Genomic DNA, 12,433 nt, shown 5'->3' with positions numbered 1-12,433 from the left:
ACCCCATTACCAGTCCCTCCTCCCTTCCTTTCCAGAGGGTGGGGTGGAGGGGGGGGTAGGTGGGATGACTCTGGAAGTTCTAAACCATGGCTTGGTCTTTCTGGTGACCTGCCCCCGTCCTGGAGCTATCCAGCAGCCACCCAAAGCTGCTTCGTTAGAACAAGAGACGCTCCTATCACTCAGCAAGTTCCAAAGGATTTAGGAGCCCTGTGCCAGGAACTGGGGGCAGTGACCAATACATATATTTTCTATGATCTCACGACACGTTAATAACTTCTCTTTGTGTCCTATTTGCCTTTTCTTAGTCTAATTTACGGGACCCTAGTTGGAGAACGTAAGATAGGAAGAGGAAAGTGATCCCCCTCCCCCCAAGGAACCCCAGTCGTATGCGTTCTCTGGCCCCATCCTCTGAGTGCACGGACCTACTTCTGGAGCCTCAGACCCACGGGATATTTGAGAGACCACACCTTTGTGCAGGATAAGTCACTAAGTCGTCTCTACCTCTAGGTGTCCTGCCGTCCCATCTTATCCATAAGTGTAGTCTTTCCCAGTGGAACTCTGCTCAGAGAAGTCTATACCGTGAAACAGCCTGCTGAATAGGAAAGAACGATGATAAACATTCAGCTAAGACCTTTTTTTTAATTAACAAAACAAACCTTTGGAAGCCATAAGGGTAATAGAGATAAAATGAGAAACTGATTCAGGTGCAGGCAAGTTCCAGAAAGAAAACGAAGTTCTGCTCGTCCTTAAGGGGAAAAATGCTACCATACTGGATAAATCCTTGACTATTCAAATGCAGTTTTAAAAAAGAAAACAGGAAGTAAAATGGAATCAAGAGAGCATATGCAGGAAATCCTAGCTTTGAGAGTAATTTGAAGAATTGCGTGCAAATAAATTTGAAAATTTTGAGAAATTACTTTTTAAAAGAAATCGAATGACCTAATTGATTCAAGAAGGGGAATGAAAATCGAAACAGACTAATACATGCAAATGGCATTCAGGAAGTAACAGAATCCCAATACACGGAAACAAAACAGATAAAGAGCAGATGATTTTATGGCTACTTTTTCCCCCCCAAAGGACTAGCAACGCATTGCTATTGGGAGATTAGATTGAGTTCTGTTGACTAGACAACCCAAAATGATAGTGGCTGAAAGAGGTTCATGTCTCTCCCATACAAAAACAGTCCAGATGTAGAAGTCCAGGAAATCCAGAAAGTCCGGGGCCGGTCTGGAAACTCCACAGATTTGCCAGGTTCCTGTTCGCAGCCCTTCCCCCACAGCTGGGATCTAAGCCGGCTAGAGCTCCTGCCATCTCCCCTGCATTCCAAGCTGCAGGACAGAGAAGGGAACATGGAAGTAAAGGGCATGCATGCGACAGCTATTTTTGACGTAGCTTCCTAAAACCTACCGTACAACTTTCTGCTTGCGTTGTCTCAGCCAGAACTTAGTCTAAGACCTCCCCTAGGGAACTGAGAAATAGCCTCGTTCTTCAAGGCGGCCGGCTAACATTCCGAGATTCTCACGTCAAGGAAGTAAGGGAGATTAGACATTGAGGTAGATGACAACGGTCACCACATGCAGATATTATTTAAACTGTTCTAGTTAGTGGATTAAAAAAAAAAAAAAAGAAAGCTACAAACTCATTGACATAAAAACTTGACAAAGATACCCCCACAGCCACCAAGGAAATGAAATCTGATAACTGTCTCAGACAGCTATAACAAAATACCACAGGCTGGGTGACTTAAACGGAAAACATTTATTTTTCACACTTCTGGAGGCTGAGAAATCCAAGATCAAGAAGCTGGGCTGATTGGGTTCCAGGTGAGAACCCTCTTCCTTGTTTGCACTGCACAAACCAGACTCACGCTGCGCTTTTGTACCTGGAAAGAGATGACACGAAGGACCCGTGGGCTGTCATGGCTGTAAAAGACTAAGTCAAGGCCATTCACTGAATGCGTGTCAATTTCTGCCTCCAGCCACCCCCAGATTTGGTTGCTTAAAACTGCTACCAACGATTACACTTACAATACACTTAACCTCCACGGGCTGGAGGTTCTTGTAGCCAGGGCTGCAGGTGGCTGAACCCGGTCCTGCCTTCTCCTGTCTCTTTAACACCTGGAGAGTCAGCGGGCCCTGCCTGGTCCGGGATGGGCTCACCCATGAGTCCGGAGGTTGGCAGGCTATTGCCTGGAGTCCCTCCTCCTCTTGGCAGATAAGCTCAGCCTCTTTCACGTGGTTGCTCAGGTTATGAGAGAACCAAGAGGGGACCAGGTTGCAATGCACCTGGCTCTTTTCAAGCATCTGCTTCGGTGACATTTGTGAAATCACTTGGCCAAGCCCAGATCCAAGGGAGAGACAAATACATTCCACTTCTTGACGGGAGAAGCTTCAACGTTATGAATGCAAAAGCAGACAAACACGTGGGATGAGATACATTTGGGGCAAATTTTGCAATCTATCATAAGAAACTTGTGGCTTAAAGTCTCAGCAACTAGGGGCGCCTGGGTGGCTCCATCGGCTAAGCGTCCGACTTCAGCTCAGGTCATGATCTCAGGGTTCCTGGGTTCGAGCCCCGTGTCAAGCTCTCTGCTGACAGCTCAGAGCCTGGAACCTGCTACAGATTCTGTGTCTCCCTCTTTCTCTGCCTCTCCCCCACTCACACTCTGTCTCTCTCTCAACAACAACAAAAAAGTGTCAACATTGAAACTAAGCGAGGGAGGGAGGGAGATTCAGACACCCTGAGTCCTTGGCGTGTGGCAGATTCAGGCCTAGCTTCTCCCTGGAGACCAGGTCTATTAGAACTCTCCACATCAGTAATTGCACTCTCTCTGCCCACAGACAGCCTCGGGCCCTGGGCCTCTGTGTCACCTGATCCTCACCCCCCACCTCTCTTAGCCCCGCACCTCATGCCCACCTGTATGGCCAGCCTGCTTCTCCCGACTCCCAGGGAAGGAAAGACTCATCAGGCAGCTGGACGTAGACAAGCGGGAAACTCCAAAGACCTTTCATCCCAATTCCCTTCTTCCTGGGAGTAAGGGAGACAAGAAAGTGTTGTTTAGGAAGGTGTTTGATGAGCCTGTTAACGAGCATGCGGTCAAGAGAATCAGGCTGCTTGAATTTACCCTGAGCGTCTCTGGACAAGTGAAAAGGGTCCCTCGCGTGCTAATCTAGGAGTCAGGCGTCTCTTCACTGCAGTGCACAGGCAGGGCTCTCAGCCCTCAGAACTCATTCCGGCATGTCTGGAGGCGGGGGTTCCGGAGACAATGGCCAAGAAAGAATTCTTGAGACGTTTTTGGTGCAAAAAGATTATTTTATTATAGCACAGGGACAGGACCTGGGGACAGAAAAGAGCTGCCCTAGGATTGTGAGGAGTGACTGATTACCTAAGATTTTCTTTCCCATGGAGGTGGGGGTCCCAGGGAAGTGAGTCTACAGGTTTCTGGGGATGGCGTTTTTCTTGTAAATTACTAAGACAGTTGCAAACTGATGAAGAGTCATGTCCCGTGTCCCGCGTGACTGTGAGCTCTAGCAGTTAACCATTTGTTTTTCCCTTCCCTTTGTTTTTGGGCATCCGGGGCGCCTGAGGAATGTCACACAGACCCCACTCCAGAGGAGGCGGTGTAGGGCGTTAGCTTGTGCTCTGCCTTCGTTTCCCTTTTGCCCCCTCATCAGCTCTCCTTCCCACCTGCCTTGCGTCTCAGCCTGTGTCTCTTTTCTCCAATCTGAGGACGGGACTGATTTTTCTTTGACATCTTGGTGCCAATCCTAAATGCCTGCTGTAGTTTACTGGACACCCGGGGTCCATAAAATATATCAAGTGAAGTTTAAAAATAGAAAATTCCACCCTCTATGGGACAGATCTATGTCTGGTTTTATTTACAAGAGGATACGTGAGGCCACCTTTCTGGGTCTCCCTTTCCTGGAGAGTAATACGGGGCCATAATCCCAGGCTGTTGTGAGAAGTGCTCAGGTACAGAACACCAGCTATGTAACACAACAGATTGGGTTTTTCTGTTAATTTAACAATTGCAAAGCACTTTCCTATTGACCTGCTAAAGATGAATTCTTGGACCGCCATCATGTAATCTTTGCGGGACCCTGGGTAATTCAACCCCTTCTCTGGGCCTCCATCACTCCAGAAAAAGTCCTAATTCAGTTGTAGAGACGACAAAGAAAAACATTCACTACTGTGGGGGACTCGGCCCAGATCGGTGGTTCTCAACGCCTGCAGCCCACGGTGTGATCTGGAGAGCTTTTTCCCGACACACCTAAGCCGGCCTGCCCCGGGCAAATCACAAAGGGATGTGAGCCCGGGGAGCCCAGGCCCAGGGTTGACATCTTGAGCTCCTATAGAGACACTGAAGGGGCCTCTCCCCCGGAGGGATCATTTCTTTGGTCTTACCCAGGTCCCCCCACCCCAGGAGCCACAGGGATGGTGGAGCACCCCCTTCTCTCCTGAGGCCTGTTCTGGGGAGTTCAAGGTCCCACCCGCCATCACCCCTTCCCCTCGAGCCTGTCGTGTACGCCACCCGCGGGGCGGGCAGGCGCCCGAGCGCGGCCCGCAGGACCGGCCCCTCCACGCCGGCGCTCCTCGGCCCAGACTCCACCGCTGTCCGGAGCGGGGGAGACCTCGCGAGACCGGATTCCGAGTCCGCGGCCGCGGCGCAGCGTCCGCCCCTCCGAGCCCTGCCCCGCCTCCGGCCGCCGGAGCCCCGCCCATCACGCCGGCCCCGCCCCCTTCTGCTGCCCCGCGGCGCCCTGGGAATCTCCCGGCCGCTCCCGGTTTTCCTTGTTTCCTTCAGTGGGCGAGCGCTCCCGCAAAGGAGCTGATCCTGGGGAGTCTTCAGGGGATGCAGATGGAGACCCCGGGTCTGAGGCGGGCAGAGCGGAAAGAAGTGAGGCGAGTAAAGAGACCCCTGCAGGGTGGGGTGGGCCGGGAACCACCGACCCCTCCTAGCCTTGTCCTGGGGGGGCTGCAGCCGCCGGGCTTTCCGGAGAAAGCCTGCCAACGGAACAGTACAAAACTACCTGCGCACCCAACCCCCAGATCTTTAAAAGTTAACATCCGACTGTGTTTGCTTCGGATTGTGTTTAGGGAAATAACAGGTGACAGGCTTTTATTAAAAATATGAAAAGGGACTTTACGAAATATTAGATGCAGCGTGACATGATTTAAATGAAGTTTTAAGGACAGGCAAAACCGCATTAAATGCTGTCTTGCTGCGCCCACCGCGTGCATCTAACCTTCTGTCACTCGCTCTTTCCCCCGCGGGGTATTGATTCTGTTTATCTATGTAGATACAAGCAGTTGAGTCCATTGTATTGAAAGAATAAATCGTATGTATTCCTGTGTTCTCTGTAGCTGAACGTTTAGGCTGTTTATTTGCCCAGTGGGGATATTGGTGGAGAGCGGGCAGGCTCTGACGCTGGCATCTCCTGGTGTTTCTAAGATGTTTTTAAGACGCTTCCGTGCTGCTGCGTCTAACCTACCTAAATCCTGACACTGTAGAGTACTTCTCCGCAGTGTGCATAGTTCTTCACCCTCCCAGTGACAGACTCTCAAATTCCAAGTTCTTAAGTGCTGCCAGATACTCTTCCTGGTGGCTTCAGCATCTAGAGTCCTGCACCAGCGGGAGAGTTCTTACGTCCCCTGAAGCCATCAGCGCTTGCTTCTATCTAGCTTTATAATTTGTGCCAAATAGGGAGTAAAATGACACCTCATTGTGTTACCTGTCCATTTTGAGGAGTTGTAAATCTCTAAATGATTGTTAGCATTTCCGTTTTTTCATCTGTATTCTACCAGATGATACCGTTTGTCGATTTCTCTGTTGAGTCAGTTACATGTTTTTGTTGATTTCTCAGATGTTGATATAGTTTAGCTGTTAACTCTTTTCTTGTGTTTTGATATTTCAAGTATCTTCTCACAAACACGGTAACTTTGTCATAGATTCTTAATTGAACTGGAAGCCTGAAGTTTAACGTAATCAAAAGTATTAATTTAATTCTGATCAATGCCAGTGGAATTTCCTTCAAGTATTCATGTGTTTGTTTGTTTACTGTTTATTTCAAACCTCAGAGTTTACCCTACACTCTTCGGCATTTAATTTAATTCAACTGGATCCCACCTTTGTAGGCGATGGAGGGTTGGGATCCAGTTTATTTTTGTCATTCAGTGAGTTTTCCCAGCACCACCTACAGACTATCTGTTCTTTCCCCATTGACATGCTTTGCCTCCTTTTCATATGTTCAGCCCCTGTAGCCACCCACGTCTCTCTCCAAGGTCTTATCTTCCAGTGTCTTATATTTCTTCGTCTTTTGCAAACGGGGCCACAGCTTACATTCTAGTACACATCTCTGTGCATATGTACAAGAATTTTTCCAGGGCGTATACCAAGAAGGAAAATTGTTGGGTGTTAGGGGATGCACACTTTCAACTGGACTCCGGACTGCCAAGTTGCCATGCCTTTTTTCCCCACATTCCTGCCTTTGAGGGTGTGAAATGATATCTCACTGTTGTTTTAATTTGCATTTACTTGCTTTTTGCAAATTACCTGTCATTTTGTAGTTTCCTCTTCTGCCAGTTGTCTGTTGGTATATCTTTGTCCAGTATTCTTTTGGGTTGTTTTTCTTACCTGGCTAATTTTTAAGAGGTTTTTATGAATTTTGGGTTCTAATTCTTAGTGAGGTAACAAATAGTTTCTATGAGTATATTGTTTGTCCCTTAATTGTGATTAGAATGGATCTTGTCCTATAGAAAATGTTAATTTTGGATTGTTCAAATTGAATACCATATCCCTTAATCATTTTTTGGTTTTGTGTCTGATTTAAGAAACTCTGCCCTTCCCCTGCGGTCATAAGTATTCTTATTTTCTACTAAAAATTTCAAAGATTTTCTTTTCTAATCTGTATCTTTATTGGATCTGGAACTTTTTGTGAGGAGTAGAACTGTAATTCTCTTTTGGTTCTATATGAAAGGCAATTACTCAGCCTGAGTTCTCAGTCTCTCTCCACCAACTTTTAGTATTACTTCTACTGTGTGCTGTGCGTGGCACCGTTTCTGGGCTTTTCTTTTATTGTACTGATTTCCTTGTGTATTTCTGAATCAGAGCTCTCTCCTCCGTTGGGGAAAGTAAATAGTCCTGCCAACAAAAGACACCTCCTCCCCCTCCCCGAAGGTCGGGGCCTCATAAACACACCATCAGCAGGGAAGGCTGATGTGGCATGGTTAGAGATTGGACTTCTCACTGTGACCTCACCCAGGATTCAGCTAGTGTAATCCTTCCACCCCAGTTGTTCAGCGACTTAGCAGGAGCCTTAATCTGTATAAAAGCCCCGTACGTGTGTGCTTGGTGGGGAGAGTGAGGGAGTGAATCGGGGACAATCCTGTTCTCCGGATCTTCACATCCACGTGGTCTCGGAGGTGGAATCTCATCATGAAGGGTTGCCGTTTTTAGTTTTATTTGTTTAAACGTTAAGTATCTTCTTTAGAAATTAAAGCGTCACTAAAGCTTAACATATAATATGTTTACACCCCCATATGAGTGAGTTTATCTGATCGCTTTTAGGTGATAGATAAACCAGGCCCTTTTGAAAAAAACCAGAATGATGAAATATGGAAGGACTGAGCGGCCTCTGTCAGGAAGGGCAACTTTAAAACTATAGGCTAAAATAAAAGTTAGAGGTTTTTTTTTTATTTTAATTCATCGTGCCATTATTTCTCCTCTTTAATCTCCATGTATATGTATTTATGAGTTGATTATAGTATTTTCAGTGTTTCCTGTGCTTAATTATCCTGGTAATTGTCACCCACCCCATTCCAGCCAAGAATCTACTTAATAAAAAATCAACTTTATTGAGGAATCATTGATACACAACAAAATGCACCTGTATTAATTATATGATATACTAAAATTTATACACCCGTGTAGTTACCGTCATAATCAAGATACAGAATATTTCCATCAACCAGACAGTTTCCATGTGCCCCTTTGTACACAGTCCCCCGTCCCCCAGCCAACCACTGATCTGCTTTCTGTTAATAGCTTGGTTTTTCCATTCCGAAGATTTCATATGAATGGAATTTACATCGTGTATTCTTGTATCTGCCTTATTTTTCTCCATCTGTTTTTGAGATTCATCCATGTCATTGCACACGTCCCGGCTTGTCCCCTTTTATTACCGTGTGTCCTTATATGGATACATGACATTAATTTATCTAGTCACCTGTTGATGGGCGTTTGGGTTGTTTGTAATCTATGAAATTGTGAAAAAAAACGAGATGTTTGTCTACAAGTCATGGTGTGGACATGTTTTCATTTCTCTTGGATGGAATCGCTGGGCTGTAGAAGGTGTTTAACTGTATAAGAACAGCCATACTGTCTTTCCAGAGCGGCCGTGCCATCGTCCCCTTTGTTCCACAATGTGTGGGGGTACTGGTTCCTGCATACCCTTGCTCACACCAGATCAGCGTTTTTAAAAAAATTTTTTTTCAACATTTATTTATTTTTGGGACAGAGAGAGACAGAGCATGAACGGGGGAGGGGCAGAGAGAGAGGGAGACACAGAATCGGAAACAGGCTCCAGGCTCTGAGCCATCAGCCCAGAGCCCGACGCGGGGCTCGAACTCACGGACCGCGAGATCGTGACCTGGCTGAAGTCGGACGCTTAACGCTTAACCGACTGCGCCACCCAGGCGCCCCAGATCAGCGTTTTTAATTTGGGGCATTCTGTCAGGTGTCAAGTGGTGTCTCATTGTGATTTTGACCTTGTATTTCTGTAATAACTAATAATGTTTAGAATCTTTTCATGCACTATGAAAAGTACTATGTGCTACATCTCTTGAAAACTTACTTTGCTTTTTCTTTTTCTTTTCTTTTTTCTTTTCTTTTTTTTTTTTTTTTTTTTTTTTTTTTTTGCATTTTGTCTTCCTGAATGGTAAGTTTCTTTCTATTTTCTGGGTACAAGTCCTCTGCCAGACAGATGTATTATAAATATTTTCTTTCAGTCTGTGGTCTCTCTTTTCATTGTCTTAACTGTTTTTTGAAGGGCAGAGATTTTTACTTTTAATGAGGTAAAGTCATTTTATCATTAATGGTTCACGGGGTTTTTGTACTTTTTAAGTTTATTTATTTTATTTTGGTGGGTGGTGGGGCAGAGAGAGAGAGGGAGAGAGAGAATTTTAAGCAGGCTCTGCACTGTCACCCTGGAGCCCGACGCGAGCTCACAAACCATGAGATCGTGAGTGACCTGAGCCAAAATCAGGAGTTGGACACTTAACCGACTGAGCTCCCCAGGCGCCCTGTTTTTGTTTTTTTTTTTGTTTTTCTTTTGTATTTTTAAGAAATCTTTGCCTATCCTGAAGTATTGAAGATTTTCTTCTATGTTTTCTTTTAGAAGTTATGTAATTTTTATTTTTACATTAAGTCTGTGATCCATTTGAAGTGTAAGAGTTAAGAGTTTTTCTCCCCTTCAGGGATATCTAGTGGTTTGAGAACCATTTGTTGAAAAGATTGTTCTTCCGCTATTGACTAGCCTTGGCCCTTTGTCAAAATCAGTTGACTGTAGATGTTTGGAACTATTTGCCGGTACTCTGTTCCGTTCCATTGGTCTTTCTGTCTATCCTTCTACAAGGACATATTGACATACTGTCTTGACTACTACAGCTTTTTAATGAAATCTTAAAATTAGAGAGTAGTAAGTCCTTAGACTTTTCTTCTTCTTTTTTTTTTAAAGATCGATTTGGCTGTCCCTGGCCCTTGGCATTTCCGTGTGAATTTAGAATCAGATTGCCAGTTTCTCCCCACCCCCCCAAAAGCGCCAGCTGTATTTTTTATTGGGATTGTATTAAAGCTATTATATCAGTTTGGAGAGAATTGAAGTTTCTCCCATTTATTTAGGTCTTACTGAATTGATGTCAGAGGAGCATAAGGGAACTTTCTGGAGTGACAGAAATATTCTGTATCTTGGTTAGGGAAACAAGGGAACATACATTTGCCAAAACTCATCAAGCTGAACATTTAAATTCTGTGTACTGTATGCAAGGGACTGCAATGAAGTTGATCTAAAAAGTAGTAACAAAAATGACCTCCGTTATTCCACTTTTCTTTCATTCACGTGATTCATAATCATCAGAATCATTTGACTGACCCAGTTCTTTGCTGAAGGTTCTGCGTTGGTTCATTACTGTCTCACTTACCCAACACCTCCCCCATCCAGGGGTAAATGCTGGCCTCGGTGACATGGCAGGACGGGGAGATGGGTGTACAGAGTGACAGCAGAGCATCTGAGTCCGAGACCATTGCATGTTTCCTGCAATCTCTTTCCTCTTTTTAAAAAAATGTTTTTTAATGTGTATTTATTTTTGAGAGAGAGAGAGAGACAGAGCACCAGCAGGGGAGGGGAGGGGCAGAGAGAGAGGGAGACACAGAATCCGAAGCAGGCTCCAGGCTCTGAGCTGTCAGCACAGAGCCCCACGAGGGGCTCCAACTCACAGACCGCAAGGTCATGACCTGAGCCGAAGTCGGACGCTTCACCGACCGAGCCACCCAGACGCCCCAGTCTCTTTCCTCTTTTACCTGGACCAGACAGTCGGCTAACGCTTTGCATCCTTACCTTGCTCCTTTCTGGTCACCGTCCATAATGTCACCTTCTGACAGTCCTCCCCATAGTCTGCCTGGTGCCTCCTCCCCTGAGGCCCCGGGTGCTGAAGATCACCCCCTTTACCATGCACACGCCCAAGGCGCCTGTTGGGGGGCCGGGGTGCGGGAAGGAAACGCCCTCTTGCCTGGCCGTGGCCCAGCCTTGACCCACTTGGAACTCTCTGGCAGTGTTGCGTCTTGAGGAGGTCTCTCCTGGGATTGTGGCTGGGTTCGTAGTTGGCACCAACCCCGTCGCCGTCACACACTCCTCCGCTCCTGTTTGCCACTGATCAGGCGCTAGTCTACCCCAGGACCTTGGCCCTATTTGTGGAGAAGACAGAGCCATCCGTAGGAACTGCACCAGCATGGAATCCGATTGATTTACCGTTCTATCCTGCCGAAATGCGGGAGACAAGCTGGTGAGAGTTTTGTCTTCACCAGTGGGAGGGTTTTGTTTGTTTTAGGAGCTGGAAGACAGAAACCTAAACTGAGCTCAGCTGATAATGTGTGAGCTGTCGGACTAGCTGTCGCCTGTGTGAATTCTGTAATAATCCAAACTATCTCACAAACCTCCAACTCAGTCGAAACCATATTTGAAAACATGAGCGAAAATTACATTTATAACATAGGAGGCCCTTATGTTTTCTTCGGATAACAGAAAAGTATGAGAGAAAAATGCATTTGCTTGGGAACTTTTAATATTTAGCCTAGCAAATCTGGCCAACACAGAAATCTGCTGATTAAATTTTACTAGTAAAGTAAAAACATGCATTTTGGTAAAAAAAAAAAGGGGGCTTCTCTGCTATTTTGTTTTTTATACTCATATAATACATAAGAAATTAAAAAAGCTTGAGGAGAACATTTTATTTCTACTAATAACCATTTTAAAGTTATATGCTAATCTAAGTCATATGTAGCTAATGGCTTCATAAATAAGAAATTCTGATAGAATCATACAGTAATACAATGAAAGCTTTATAAATGTCCATAAACCATACATATTTTAAGAAACCAATTCTAAGAGCCATTATCAGGAATATGCTAATTGTAAAATCACATTTGTTTACATACATAAAACACATACATGTTTTAGGGCAGCCAAAATATTCAGTATTTCCTTCTTATAAAGCAGGTGAGTGACTCCATAAGTTTAATCAGACCAGCAGCTTTGAGGAATTGCGCAGAAGAATCAGTGGTTGTTATAAAACAGACCGTAATCTAATAAAAATGTTTGGGGTGCCTGGGTGGCTCAGTCCAAGAGCGTCTAACTCCTGATTTTGGCCCAGGTCACGATCCTGGGGTCATGGGACTGAGCCCCACATCGAGCTCCTCGCTGAGCCTAGAGTTGGTTTGAGATTCTCTCTCTCTCTCTCTCTCTCTCTCTCTCTCTCTCTCTCTCCCTCTGCCCCTACCCTGCTCACTCTCTAATAAAAAATGTTTGAGACAAGCAAGAAACAAATCTGAGTATGTCCTGTGACAAATGATGGAAAATATACTCACAGATTTAGTTAACAAAATTTAAAAGTTGGGATTTAATGCAGAAAAGTAAATACAGGTCTTCATTTTGTAAGCGGGCCTCCCTGGGCACTTGGGAAGAAACACAGGGTCCCGAGGGCCCGCCCCATCTGGTCGGCTCCGTGGGCGGCCCTCCGGCAGCCCGCGGCCGCCCTCTGGTGGACGACGCTGGGAACACACAGAAAACCCCCGTTCCAGCCTCCCTCCCCTCCTTGTGCCAGGGAGTAGGATGCCCGCGCTTGGCGGTCTTGAAGCCCTGCCCCTTGACGTCCTCGT

At 45.8% G+C, this 12,433-nt stretch overlaps 1 long non-coding RNA gene across 2 annotated transcripts; it reads right to left on the bottom strand.

Annotated features, from left to right (window-relative positions):
* Positions 1-1,742: 1,742 nt before the first annotated feature.
* LOC102899672 lies at positions 1,743-4,660 on the bottom strand. Of its 2 annotated transcripts, XR_006597475.1 has the most exons (4): positions 4,535-4,660; positions 3,128-4,152; positions 2,920-3,030; positions 1,743-1,885 (listed from the first exon to the last, which is right to left on the bottom strand). It is a non-coding gene; the product is annotated as an uncharacterized LOC102899672 (long non-coding RNA). The 2 variants fall into 2 exon arrangements; XR_440238.4 differs by lacking the exon at positions 4,535-4,660 and having other exon boundaries at positions 3,128-4,401.
* Between the last annotated feature and the right edge of the window lie 7,773 nt (positions 4,661-12,433).

Source organism: Felis catus, chromosome B2 (assembly GCF_018350175.1).
Source record: "Felis catus isolate Fca126 chromosome B2, F.catus_Fca126_mat1.0, whole genome shotgun sequence".
Classification (NCBI taxonomy): domain Eukaryota; kingdom Metazoa; phylum Chordata; class Mammalia; order Carnivora; family Felidae; genus Felis; species Felis catus.
The sequence above is the reverse complement of the archived record's forward strand: the minus strand, read 5'-3'. Positions and strand labels throughout refer to the sequence as shown.